Here is a 15,036-nt window from a genome sequence, read left to right on the forward strand (position 1 = left end):
TTTCTTCAACTCTATGTTAGCTGAGTGGTGTAAGTCCAATAAACCAGAGTGGAGGAGCTAAAGTCTGTTGAGGCTCAGGGCCTGGCTATCAAATGGTCAGTCCAGACATTCAGATCCCCTGGGTATATATTAAACCCCAGCACCAACTACAGTTCTGGTGTTGGGAGATTTTTGATGATAAATTCAATCTCTAAATGTGATTGGTTTGTTAAGTTCTTGTATTTGTTGTAGCATTCTTGTAGCCTGTGTATTTCTAGGAAATTGTCTATTTCATCTAGGTTGTCTAGTTTGTTGGCATACAGTTCCCATAATATCCTTTTATGATCCTTTTCATTTCTGTGAGGTCAGTTGGAACTTCACTCCTTTCATTTCTTATTGTATTTACTTGCATCTTCTCTCTTTTTCTTTTTGTTAGTCTAGCTAAGGGTGTGCCAATTTTACTGATCTTCTCAAAGAACCAAGTTTTGGCTTTGTTGATTTTCTCTATTATTTTTTGTTCTCAGTTTCACTTATTTCTGCTCTAATCTTTATAATTTCTTTCTTTCTGCTCTTTTGGGATTGGTTTGCTGTTCTTTTTTTAGTTTCTCCAATTGTTCAGTTAGATCTTTGATCTTAGCTCTTCCTTCTTTTTCAATATAGGCATTTAGGGCTATAAATTTCCCTCTCAAGACAGCCTTTGCTGTATCCCATGTTTTGAAAAGTTGTGTTCTCATTTTCATTTGTCTCAATATATTTACTGATTTCACTTGCAATTTCTCCTTTGATCCACTGATTACTTAGGCTTGTTTTGTTTAGCCTTCACAGATTTGCGAATTTACTTCTTTCCTGTCTATTATTGATTTCCAGTTTCATTCCATTATGATCTGAGAAGGTTCTTTATACTATTTCAACTTTATGTATTTATTGAGAGCTACATTGTGACCTAACATGGTCTAATGCTGGAGAAAGATCCATGGGCACTTGAGAAGAATGTATAATCTGCTGAGTTCAGGTGCAACGTTCTGTATATGTCTATTAGGTCTAGCTTGTTTATCATATTGTTCATGTTCTCTGTTTCCTTGTTATTAGATGTTCTAATGATGTGAGAGGTGTGTTGAAGTCTCCAACTATTTGTGGAGATGTCTTTCTCCCTTTAGTTTCACCAGTTTGCCTCATTTATTTTGGGGGACCCTGGTTAGGTGCATAGATATTTATGACTCATTTCTTCCTTGTGGTTTGTAAAATAAAATATACCTATTTTATTTATAATGGCCTTCTGTACCTCTTATAACTTTTTTGCATTTAAACTCTATTTTGTTCAATATTGGTATAGATATCCCTTCTCTTTTCTGGTTACTGTTTGTGTGAAATATCTTTTTTCAACCTTTCGCTTTCAGTCAGTTTGTATTCCAGGTTCTAAAGTGAGTGTCCTGTAAGCAGCATATGTGTGGCTGTTGTTTTTTTATCCATTCTGTTAGCCTATATGCTTTGATTGGGAAGTCTAATCCATTGACATGCAATGATATTACTGTAAATGCATTATTTACTTTCACTGTTTTATTTTTTGGTTTTCATATATCATATATTATTTCCACTTGTCTTTTTACTCTTTTGGTTACTCTTTCTGCTATTCTTTCTTCTATACTTTTCTTCAAGCCTCTGTCTCCTATCTTTTTCTTTCAGGCTGTAAGGCTTCCTTTAATATTTCCTGCAATGCTGGATTCTTTTTAAAATATATTTTTATTACAGAAGATGTGAACTTACAAAATAATCATGCACATGTGTAGAATTCCCACTCACCAACACACCATACTGTTATGGAACATTTGTTACAGATTGTGAGATATTATCATCAGACTATTACTACTACCATGTTTCATAGCATACATTTGGCTTATTTTTTTCCCCCATACCCCCTTATTATTAATGCAGTACATCTTTGGCACTGATGCAAGAATACTGCAGTATTGCTGTTAACTATAGTCCATAGGTTACATTAATTATATTTTTCCATGCTTCTCCATATTCCCACCACCTCCATTAGTAACATACATCCACTCTAGTTCACAAAAGGACAGTCTTGCATTTATACTATTAACCATAATTCTCATCCACCTCTGGTTTCACTGTATTATTCAGTCTCTAGATTATGCTCCAGCATTCTTTCAATTGACCTATACATCCCTATACGCTCCTTTTCAGCCACAATCCCATTTATAAACAAGCTATTACTCACTATAATGTGTTACCAAAAACTCTATCCATTTCCACACATTTGCAGTCAAGTTATTTAAAACTTCTACATACATTAACATCAGTAGTCCCTCATAGCCCTTCTCTTATCTCCTAATAACCTATACTCTAGGTTTTAACTCCATGCATTTATTTTTTGTATTTAGTTCAAATTAGTGAGACCATACAATATTTGTCGTTTTATGTCTGGTTTATTTCACTTTGCATAATGTCTTCAAGACTCATCCATGTTATCATATGTGTCCCAATTACATTTCTTCTTACTACAGTACAGTATTCTATCATATGTACATACCACATTTTGCTTATCCATTCATTGGTTGATGGACATGAGTTGTTTCCATATTTTGGCAACTGTGAATAATGCTGCTATGAACATTAGTGTGCAGATATCTGTTCATGTCAGTTTTTAGATCTTCTGAATGTATCTGTAGTAGAGGAATTTTGCTGGATCGCATGGCAATTATAGATTTAGCTTCCTTTGAGGAACCATCAAACTGTATTCCATGGAGACTGCACCATTTTACCAAAATTGGATTCTTTTTGATCAACTCTCTTAGTTTCTGTTTGTGAATGTTTTAAACTCATCTACACATTTGAAGGACAACTTTGCTGGGTAAAGAATTCTCAGCTGGTAGGTTTTCACTTTCAGTATCCTAACTGAATCATACCAGTCTTCTTGTTTCCAGGTTTCTGATGAGAAGTCCACACTAAGTCTGACTGGGTGTCCCTTGTATGTGATGGTATGCTTCCCCCTTGATGCTCTCAAAATATTCTCTTTATATTTGATATTTGACATTCAGAGTAGTATGTGTCATGGAGTAGGTCTACTCAGATTTATTCTAATTGGAGTACTCTGTGCTTCTTGGACATGTAAGTTTATTTCTTTTGTGAGAGTTGGGAAATTTTCAGCTATTATTTCCTCAAATACTCTTTTCTTCTATTTTTTTTTATTGATTTTGTAAAAATATTACATTAAAAAAAAATGAGGTCCCATTCAACCCCACCACCCCCACCCCACCACTCCCCCCCCCCAGCAACATTCACTCCCATCATCATGACACATCCATTGCATTTGGTAAGTACATCTCTGGGAATCTCTGCACCTCATGGTCAATGGTCCACATCATGGCCCATACTCTCCCCCATTCCATCCAGTGGGCCCTGGGTGGATTTACAATGTCCGGTGATTGCCCTTGAAGCACCATCCAGGGCAACTCCAAGTCCCAAAGGCACCTCCACATCTCATTTCTTCCTGCCATTCCCCATACCCATCAGCCACCATGTCCACTTTTCCCACTCCAATGCCACCTTTTCTCTGTGGACCTTGGATTGGTTGTGCCCGTTGCACCTCTATGTCAAGAAGAGGCTCAGATTCCACATGGATACTGGATGCAATCCTCCTTTCAGTTGTAGGCACTCTAGGCTCCATGGTGTGGTGGTTGTCCTTCTTCAACTCCATCTTAGCTGAGTGAGATGAGTCCAATAAATCAGATTGTAGGTGCTGGAGTCTGTTGAGTCTCAGGGCCTGGCTATCACATTGTCAGTCCAGAGATTCAGATCCCCTAAATATATCTTAAACCCCAACACCAACTACAATTCCAGTAAAGTAGCATGAAAGTCTTATGAAAAGAGATCCCATCTGAGTCCAGTTTCATCACACAGAAACACCAGCTCCAAAGAAGGGCCATCTGACATGGCAGTGAACCCCTTCTGCCATGACCATAGAACCCGTGGGTCTCTTTAGCCCTCCAAGGAACCAATACCTGGGGATTGTATCTACTTTATCTGTCTCTTAGACTCTGCTCAGTTGTGCATAAGGGCAATCCTTCTGACAGCCTCCAGACTCTTTTTTAGAGACTCGTAGCCATATAAACTCATTTCTCCTTTCCTTTTCTCCCTTACATTAGGTCAAACAGCATTTTAAAGTCATGTTATTATATGTAGACAGGGATATTCTGCTGATCCGCATTGAACCTTCAATTCAAGGTCATTTTCCAGTTGCACCATCAGTTGGTAGTTGATAGTGATCCCACGGTGCCAGGGAGGCTCATCCCCGGGTGTCATGTCCCACGCTGGGGGGAAGGCATTGCATTTACATGCTGAGTTTGGCTTCGAGACTGGCCACATCCTCAAATACTCTTTCTGCCCCCTTTCCCCATATTTTCTCCTTCTGGAACTCCTGTGACATGTGTTATGTTTCATGTCATAATTCAACTCAGTGAGGCCTTGACCAATTTTTTCCCCATTCTTTTCTCTAATTTCAGCTGCCCTGTCTTTGATATCACTTATTCTTTCTTCTATCATTTCAAGTCTGCTGTTGTATGCCTCTAACGTGTTTGATCTCACCTATTGTGTCTTTCATTCCCATGAGCTCTGCTACTTTTCTATTCAGGTTTTCAAATGCTTCTTTGTGCTCACTCAGTGTCTTCTTGATGTCCTTTATCTCTTGAGCCATGTCTTTCAATTCACTGATTTGATTTTGGAAACTTGAGTACATCTCATTGATTAGCTGTATCAAATCCAGTGTTTTTTCTGGGGCTTTGATATATTCCTTTTTAGACCATTTCTTCCATTTTCTTAGTATGGCTTGTAATTTTTTTCTGATGTCTAGGCATCTGATTAGAAATGGTGAGTTTATTCAGATGCTCAATTTCTCTTTCCTAGTGTGTTAGTGGTGGGAGGTTGTGTGTTACTGCTGTTCTTTGATTCTTGGTTCAGTTTGTTCTGGGTCTTCAGGATTGTTCCTGTTAGTTGCTCAAATCTGGGCCCTGGACCCAGTAATGACTTGCAGATCCATTTCCTAGTGCCTTGGGGAGAGAGACTATAAAGACCAGGAAAGGTCTGCTTTACTTACTTTCAATTTCCTCACATGCTCTGCCAGTAGATGGTGCTCTTTGGGAGCCCTCTCAGTTCAATGCCTGATCAGAATGTGTTTACTGTAACACAGACTGAATCAATGTGACAGAGGTTCGTGCCTGGAGGCTAAGAGCCTCATAATTAAAACTTTCTCAGAGGCAGTTCTCCAACCTTTACTGCAGCCCCTTCTCTTTTCCTAGGTAGGAGGCAATTCTACTCTCCTCTTGCTTCCTCAACAACCAGTCCCAGTCAGTAGATGGGGATCTCTTTAGTCCCTTGCTGGCTCCCAAGGCAAAGAATGGCATATCCCCACCCAACCTGGAAGGGCTCATGGGACACAGCAGACCAAATTTGTGGGTCAAAAGCTGAGCCAGCCTTCAGAGGGCTGTGTCCCTCTGTCTTTCCTCCTGGGAAGGTGTATCCCTGGGGTCCTCTTTGTCTGTAGCCACCAGTCCTGAGGCCTGGCAATTCAAAAGTGTCTATAGTGTGGAGGATGTTGGCATTTGCAGCTGTAGCTTTTAACTCACAATTTTGCCATCATGATTCTTTTCCTTTGTCCCTCTCTCCTCTGGGCAGTGTCCTGTCTTCCCCTGGTATCCTAAACCCTAGATTTTTTTTCCAGGCTATTTCTGGCTGTCCTCTATTTTTCTGGGAGAGAAAGGAGTCTTGTGTCTTTCTAGCCTGCCATCATCCCACAAGTTTTTTTTTTTTTAATAAGTGAATACTTTCTTAATTGCTAATTTCTAACATAGCAAATATTGATTGATAAAACCAAATTCAAAAGCTCTTGGGAGTCCTCAATCATTTAAGAGAGTAAAGGGATTCTATAATCAAATAGTTTGAGAACCACTGAGATAAAAGGCAAGAATAATTTTATAGATCATTTTAATTTTGTTTTGTCTTCTGATACCAATTTCAGAAATTCTATGCTGCAGGCTCCTGCTTCCACCTGTCTGGTAGACAGCTGCCCTGCCCACAATCACTGAATATAATGTCTCATTGCCAATGATGGGGCTCAGTGCTGGGCACACCAAGAAGAATAACAGTCCCTGGAAAAGGAAGTCCTTCAGCCTAAAGACAGAGCTGAGACAAACCAGGAGTAACAATAGAGAGGCAAATCAGACTCCAAATGAGTGAACAAAATCTATACTTCCCACTCAAACAGAAACTCTTGTGTCCCTCCATTTAAACTGCCAAGAGTGAAAAGCTTGAAGTTGCTTTAACATCACCGCTCCCCTAGTCTTCGTACATAGCTTATTTTTTTTTGGTCTTTTTTTAATGTTACATTAAAAAAATATGAGGTTCCCATATACCTCCCACCCCCCACCCTCCACTCCTCTCCCCATAACAACAACCTCCTCCATCATCATGAGACATTCATTGCACTTGGTGAATACATCTCTGAGCACCGCTGCACCTCATGGTCAATGGTCCACACCATAGCCCACACTCTCCCACAGTCCACCCAGTGGGCCATGTACATAGCTTATAATATTAATTTTTAAACCTACCTTTCTGATGTTTGGAATTTACTTAAAATACTCAAGCCAAAAAAAAAGGTAGATGTGGAGGGAATTAATTTATCAAAAATGGCAAGTGCTGATAAAAGGGTATTGGTTACATGGCAGTTCATGAATCTATTTTTTCTTGGGGGCATTTGGAAACTTTCATAAACAAAACAAAACAAAACAAAAACAGATGATGAAACCAAAGCAGTCACCATCCGATGAAAGCTGGTCTGAGGCCAAGTGGGGTCTGTCCAGTACCCACGCCAGTCCATAACCACTGTGTTCTGATCCTCCTGCTATGAAGCATTTTTGAGGTGGGAGGGGTGAAGAGGCATAATGCTGTAATTAAGCATTGACTATATTTAAAGTTATTTATTATATCCTTCAAATAAAACTCAATTGTGTTACATTTATACTTTCTGATGCATGATTTTATAAAAACTTTGAAACAGCAATAAAAACCTTTCTTGTGTGATGGGTGGAAAAAAAGTATGTTATCAACTTTGTAAAACATTTATAAATAAATAAATATACACAAAGAACCATTACACAGAAATGCATTATAATGTTGACAGTTGTTATCTGTACATCCTGGGGTTAAGGGTAATTTTTCATTTTTTCCTTTGTATATTTTTCTATCATCTGAATTTCCTATAATGACTATGTATTACTTCTAGAAAATATTAAATATTTTAAAATAAATTAAATATAGTCAATCCTTATTAGCTGATTCTGTATTTTTTTTCATTCTGTATTTTTAAATTTACCTACTACTAAAATTTATTTGTAAACCCAAAAGCAATATTCACAATACTTTCATGGTCATTCACAGACATGTGCCGAATGGTGAAAAATTTGAGTCACCTTACATACACATTCCCAGCGAGGGTGAATAAGGCAACTTTCTACTTTCTTGTTTCAGCTCTCATACTATAAAGAAGTGTCCTTTTCATGGTATATTTAGTGCCATATTATTCACATTTTTCTGCCTTTTTATTTCACTGTTTGAAATGGCCTCTAAGCATAGTGCTGAAGTATTGTCCAGTGTTCCTAAGTGCAAAAAGGCTTCCATGTGCTTCTGGAGAAAACACCTGTGAGATAAGCTTCCTTCATGCCTGGCACAGCACTGCTGGTCATGAGTTCAACATTAATGATTCAACACCTTATTTAATGTGCTTCGATTACCTGCCATCCAATCAAGTTATGATTCAACTTGATTAAATTTAAGTTCAGAAGCTTTGTTTAAATGTTGCTCTAAAATGTTCTGAAGGTAATGAAACTGTTTGAAGATGGTGTTAAGTAAGGGGCAGTCTCTAAAAGGCTGGTGAAACAAAAAGAAACTTCCTAGGGAATCACTGTATACAAAGTTAAGAAGGAAGCCAAAGATATAAGGTGTCTTAAGAAATACATACAGGGAAACGGACTTTGGCCCAGTGGTTAGGGCGTCCGTCTACCATATGGGAGGTCCGCGGTTCAAACCCCGGGCCTCCTTGACCCGTGTGGAGCTGGCCATGCGCAGCGCTGATGCACGCAAGGAGTGCCGTGCCATGCAAGGGTGTCCCCCGCGTGGGGGAGCCCCACGCGCGGGGAGTGCGACCGTGAGGAAAGCCGCCCAGCGTGAAAAGAGAGAGCAGCCTGCCCGGGAATGGCGCCGCCCACACTTCCCGAGCCGCTGATGACAACAGAAGTGGACAAAGAAACAAGACGCAGCAAATAGACACCAAGAACAGACAACCAGGGGAGGGGGGGAAATTAAATAAATAAATCTTTAAAAAAAAAAAAAAAAAGAAATACATACATATATATATCTTGAGATATATATATATATCTGAAGATCATGTATAAGTTGATGAAATGCTGTGACCAGTGGCTCACAGGAACCTAACCCTGTATTTCCCCTAGGGGGTGTGGCTCGGTATTCATTAATTGTTAGAGATGTGTAGAATAATAAAGAGTTTGCTGGTCTCTGCCCCCAGTTCTTCAGGAGATAATCTCTAAATCTTTGGAATTTCCTGCTAGGCATTGTCTTCTGTTAGTCACACAGACTACATCTGATAGTTCATATTCTAAGGAGATGGCAGAGTGGGGTAAGCCCCATATAATCTAACGGTACCCTAAAATCTAAAGGTAGGGGCTGGCCAAACCAGAAAGACCAACCATGTGATTAAGGGGTTGGGACTTGCAGCCAAGGAGGGGCACTACAGATTGATTGAGACTACACTGGCATTGATTACATCAGTTGGGTCTATGTAATAAAACCCCACATAAATTCAGGACACTTAAAGTTTGAGTGACCTTCCACAACTGGTATGGTGTGCCTGGTACATTCTGACTCTGAGGAAAGGAAACAGAAACTTGCATTTGAGACCCTCTCAGGCTTCATCCCACGTTTCTTCTTTTGGCTTATTTGTATCTTTTTACAGAAAAACAACAATCCTAAACATAGCACTTTCAATGAGTTCTGAATTTTTCCAGCAAATTATCCAACATGAGTGGGTGGTGGGAATCCCAGTTTGTCAGAAATGTGGTAAACTTTGGACTGGTGCCTCAACCGCAATCTTTTAGAGGACTGCCCTTAATAGGTGGAGTCTGGTGTAACTCCAGGTAGTTAAAAGCCAGAATTGAATTGAACTGTAGTACAAGATTCTTGAAATTACTGCAGTATTCGTAGTTGCTGTTGGAAGTTGCGCAGGTTTTTTTAATCCTACATACAATGATTTTATAGTACATAACTAGCAGAAGTAATAAGAATCAACTGTGAAAGAATGTTTCTTAAAAAATCAAAGAAAAGTCCTCACACTTTAGCCTTACATTCAAGGCCCCCCACAATCAAGATCCAAACTACCTTCCTGACAGGGAGAATATACCAGAAAGATGAAGAACTCAGACCAGGGACTCAGAGTGCCTAAGTTCCAACACCAGCCCCGCCTCCTCCTAGCTGGATGACAACACGCAGTCTCTTAAGCTACCTATACCTCAGTCTCATCTCTAAAGCAGGGAAAATAACAGTTCCAAAGAGTGTCCCTGCATATGTGTTCATTTCTAAACCTATTCTGGAACTTAATAATCAAGGTTTAATTATTGCCAGCACTCACAACCAAATACATACTCCATACATTCTCAGATTTATTTAAACATCTTTGTAAAAAAGGTCAGGTCTACTCTATGTAGGGTCCTGCCGCCAGGAGCCAAGGAGTCACTCTCTTCACCTTCATACTGTCCATTATGATAAGTGAAGGCTGAAGAAGGAAAGGTTGTAAAATATCTCAACTGTGTCTTCATCCTGGATAAACCAGTAGACATCCTGAGGAACCAGGTGGAACCAATCCATTCCGTCCCAGGCCAGAGTGAGGCCCGGGATCATCACTCACTGCAAAATGGACATTTCTCAGGGAATTATAACAGTATTTAAAAGAACAAGCTGCCATTTGCCACGTGCCAGGCACAGTTTTAAGGTTTTCCTTTGCAATATCTTTTTAAATTCCAAAAACAATGCCATTAGGAAGGTACTACTATTGTTCAATTTTACAGATGAGCAAATGGAGGGACAGGGAGTAACTAACTAGCCCAGTTGCCCCGAGCTAGTAGATTAGGAATAAATAGGCAGATCTGGAGCCTGCAGGAAATCCACGTGGCCATGCATACCCCTCAGGATGGCTAATGGAAGACCTTGGCGAGAACTCCCATTTGGAATGAGACTTCCCCTGGAATCAAGAAGCTCCCAATACTCTCCATGGGTCTTATCATTGAGCTCTCCTGGGGAAGTGAGGAATGGGTGAATCAATCAAAACAGCAAACAGCTGGGACTCCTTCCCGGTGATCAGCAAAAAGGCAGAATAATTGTTTAAAAGGCAAGCGTCAAAGTCAAATGACCAATTCTTGCCCTCTTCCCTCTTGCCTGATCCAGGCAAGTAAACCTGGGAATTTTGTAATCTGTAATGGGGAAATGCAGTCTGTAAATCAGCCCTCTTTATCTCTTTTCAGCCCTTTTCCTCCACCTGGGATCCATAATCTGTTATTTTCTCCCATTTCTCTTCCCTTCCTTCCTTAACAAATTACTGGCCTAACTAAACTGGCTTGCACTTAAATTCATTTTTTTGTAGCTTAGCCAAGAACCTAGAGAAAATCCAGCAACACAATGTTAATACCCAAGGAAGTGGCTGCTCTGGCCGGTAGGTGCGGGAGATGAGTTGCGGGAGCAGAGGGCCAAGGAGACCTGACAATCCGGCTATGCCTTACTAGAGCCCGCCTGAGAAATCGCCCTTAAAGTCAGAATACCTACCATAAGTTTAACTAAAACTACCGACCCGCCTCTCAGAACTCCACTCTCCACTGCTGCTTGTTTTCCCTTAAATCGAAAACCAGATTACTACTGCCCCTAGAGCAACTCGAAGAGGTTCGGAAAGGTTGCGGCACGCGCAACTAACCACCACCAAAAAAATATAGTACACCTCACCGTCCCAAGCCGGAAGTGCCTGTGACCAGGTCCTATCCCAGAATTCCACCAGCAAAGCCCTTCGGAACGGAAGTATCTGCGATTACAAGAAGCCTTGATCACCCAGAATCCACCAGCACGGCCCTTTTGGAGCGGAAGTGCCTACTATTACACGGAATTCCTGGATTGCACTTCCCAGAATGCCCTAGGAGAACAACTTTCACAGCCCCGCCCCTGGGTGGTAGAAGTCGGACAGGAGCTTCTGGACTACATGTCCCACAATGCAAGTGGGCAGAACCCCATGCAGCTCGGCCTTTCGGAACGGAAAGGTGGGTTATTACCCTGAATGCTTGGATTAAGTTCCCCCAAATCTTACATAGATGCGTCTTCCTAGACCCGAAATACCTCCAATAAAAGCAAAGCTCTGGCTGACTGAACGCTTCTGACATACTTTCCTGGAGCAGTTTCTCCGACTGTATGGATTTCATTGCCTACACTTACCAGATTGCTCTGTATGGCACGTCTTTTGAATAATCAGATTCCGTTTGAATGAATTTTGTGCCGCAGATCAAGCCCCGCCTTCCTTTTTCTCACTTTTTTCTTTCACACGTAACTATAAATATCTCGTAAAGGAGAGAAAAGTTGAGCTTAAAACACGGAAAGTAATTACAAGAAAAAAAAAAAAAAAACGGAAAAACACCACCACATTATAGAGTGGAAGCGATGTATGGGCTGAAAATGAATATCGTGAAAGGTAAATGGTCTGAGCAGCGCTGGACAACAAATTTAAGGAACACAGAATCTCAACCAGTCAAGGAGACAATCCAGTCAAGATACCTTATCTCTATTGGTAATTCTATGTGTGCCTGGTTCTATCTAGAACTCAGATTTATTAGCTGGCACGAGCTGATTTTCAGGTTTCAAGAAATCACAAAAAGCACGTGTTGATCAGGTCATAATGCAAACGCAGCAAAAGTTTCTCATTTCCTTGTTTTTAATTGCTCTTTTTAAAGAAATGTGGTTTCTCAAGTGGATTAAGGGTGCAAAGGCAGGGACTTGGAGGAAACATTGCAATATTGAAACGGGTAAATTCTAAACTTTTGAAAATGTTTCTTCTTTGAGTTCCTCTTCAGACATCACATCATCTAGTTCCACCCTGCTCTTGATATCACACATCTAGTAAAACAATAAGGTGCCTCATTGATTGAAATTCATGAGAACATGATTGTTAGATGAGATCAAGTTGACAAATTTGTAGAAGAGAGTGAAATGACACATAAACTCATCTTCCAGATTCAACAATTAGCGCTTTTCCTACTTGCTTCATCTATCACTTTTTCTTTCTTTTTAAAAATTACTGATGTAGTCCAAATGCAATTCCAAGATATCTTTGTCATTTCCCCAAAAATAGTTTCATATATATACCAAAGACATTTACTTGCATTACCACAGTACCTTAAAACACTGAAAAAAAATGAACAGTGCTTCCTTAATATTAATTTACCCTATCCTTATTTGAAGTTTCAATGCTCTTAAAAATCTTTTTGCCTGCATCAGTATCAAAACATGTGCATTCATTGCATATAATTGTTAAGTCTCAAGACTGTTGTAATCTAGAACTCATCTCCCTCACTCTTTCCCCTCTCCCATGAGCTTGACCTACTGAAGAAATGTCAGTTGTCATATGGAATTCCCATATATTAGACGTGTCAAACTGCTTTCTGGATATCATATAACTTTTTCCTTAATCTTTTATATTTGCTGAAAACTGGAAATTCAGTTTAAAGACAAGATTAGATTCAGGTTCTTCATTTTTAGCAAGAATTCTTTAAAGGTCATGTTGGAATTAACTGAACAAATACCCATACAATGTCCACCTGAAATTCTCAGAAAATGCTAGGTATATACTTCTTTCCAATAGAAAAAGAAAAAGTGAGAGCATTAAAAGAAAGGAACCATTCTAAGGAACCAGACTATATGATCATCACCCCCCAAAAAATTTTTAATAACAGTTTACAAGTCATATATTAAACAAGATCACATTGACAATAGAAAAGATTTTTTTGGAGATACAAAGGGTTGCAAATTTTAAAAAATATAGTGAGGGTAATAAATGTATTGTTCCTCCATTTCTAGTAACAGTGAAACAGATAATTCCAAATAATCCTTGTATTGAGAACAACTAGGAAAAGAAATGTCTTTTAAAAGATATTTTTATAATGTATCTTTTAGAAGTCATCAGAAAAACAACAAAGAAATGGAGAATTAGTGGGTCAAAATGGAAGTCCAGTGAACTGAGCCAGGCATTTGGGGCTACTTATCCCCTGGGTGATCAAAAAATTTGATAGTGGATGACAGTGACAATATTGTGAATGTAATTCACATTATTGAATTTTATATTTGAATGTGGCTAAAATGGAAAATTTTAACTTGTATTATGACACCAGAATAAAAAATAAAATATCAGGTTTGGCTAAAAAAAAAAAAATTGAAAGGCCCATGTAGAAGTTTTATATGGTTGTGAATTCCAAAAATAGATACTGGAATATGTTTGTAATCTGGTCTGTACCTGGGCATGATTAACTTATGATTAGGGCTTTGATTAGGTTATGTCGTTAGGGCATAAAAGGCATGGCAAAGGATAGAGTTGGTGTTTTTTTATTTTGGAGTTTTGATGCTGGAGTTTGATGCTGAAGTCTTAAGCTGGAGCCCCAGGAAGTAAGCACACAGGGGAAAGAGAAGCAAGCCCCAGGAAGAGAGGACCTGAGCCAGGAGAAGAACACAGAGGAATAGAGACGGCTCCTTAGACAGGGCAGAAGCCCCAGGGAGAGAGAGAGAGCCATTCACCTGATAGTCTACATCTGACCTTGTGGAGAGAGTTCAAAGACTAGAGAGGCTCATAGTCTACAGCTGACCTTGTGTAGAAAACAGAGGAGCTGAGCCCAGAGAAACCCAGGAAGCCTGAACCCTCACAGACATAGGCAGCCATCTTGCTCCAACACATAGAAATAGACTTTGGTGAGGGAAGTAACATATGCTTTATGATCTGGCAACTGTAAGCTCCTGCCCCAAATAAATACTCTTTATAAAAATCAACCAATTTCTGGTATTTTGCATCAGCACCCCTTTGGCTAATACAGTCTAGAAGCTAGGCAGCACTTCTCCCCTCCCTTCCCCTCCTCCTGTCCTGCTGTTTTTCCTGTCTGTGTTATCTTCTCATTTTTTTCTCCTCTAGGATTCACTGGGATTCAATCCGGGAGACGTCTGATGAAGAGAGAGGTTCCCCGTCAATTGTGCAACCTCAGTTCCTGGTTTCTGCTGCACTTCACCTTGTCTCTCACCTTCTCTCTCTTTTGATGTGTCATCATCTTGTTGAGTGACTCACATGTGCAGGGCACTGGCTCACCATGTGGGCAGTTTCTCTTCTTTTTCACCAGGAGGCCCCAGGGATTGAACCCAGGTCCTCCCATATGGTAAGCAGAAGCTCTATCAGTTAAGCCACATCCGCTTCCCTAGGCAGCACTTTTGACTGTAATGGAGCTAGGGAAGCAAATGTGGGAACTGAAAGTGTGGCAGGTGGGAAGAGAACTGGCACAATCACTGTTTTCTGTAGACAACTCCAACAGAACGCATGCTAAGACTAAGGGTGGAAAGGGAAGGAGACCTTCCCTGGCAAGGACTGAAGCCCAGCTTCAAATCATCTCTATCCCTAAGATTGTATTAAGGTCATCGTGCATTGCATGTGCCTCCTGCCTCCACCAAGTATGCAATTGGCAAAAGCAAATGAAACTTTCTATGGAAGAAAGACATTGTCATCCTAAACCATATATTGTCACTACATTAAAAAATATAGCATAAGTAATGGGCAAAGTAAACTTTAAGGCAAAAAAAAAACTATGCTGGAAATAGTAAAGGAGATATCATAATCATAAAAAGATTAAATTCCCCAATAACAACACAAATATACATTTTTATGCATGTAATAAATATCAAATATATGAA

General features: G+C 39.8%; 1 protein-coding gene across 1 annotated transcript in view; it reads right to left on the reverse strand.

Annotated features, from left to right (window-relative positions):
• The window catches only part of ZNF235 (zinc finger protein 235), an 83,906-nt gene extending 72,712 nt beyond the window's left edge, over window positions 1-11,194 (reverse strand). The window contains exon 1 of the mRNA XM_058280386.1: window positions 11,056-11,194. The gene's annotated coding sequence lies outside the window, so the exon portion shown is untranslated. The remainder of the gene's footprint in view (window positions 1-11,055) is intronic.
• Between the last annotated feature and the right edge of the window lie 3,842 nt (window positions 11,195-15,036).

This window comes from Dasypus novemcinctus, chromosome 18, assembly GCF_030445035.2.
Source record: "Dasypus novemcinctus isolate mDasNov1 chromosome 18, mDasNov1.1.hap2, whole genome shotgun sequence".
NCBI lineage: Eukaryota > Metazoa > Chordata > Mammalia > Cingulata > Dasypodidae > Dasypus > Dasypus novemcinctus.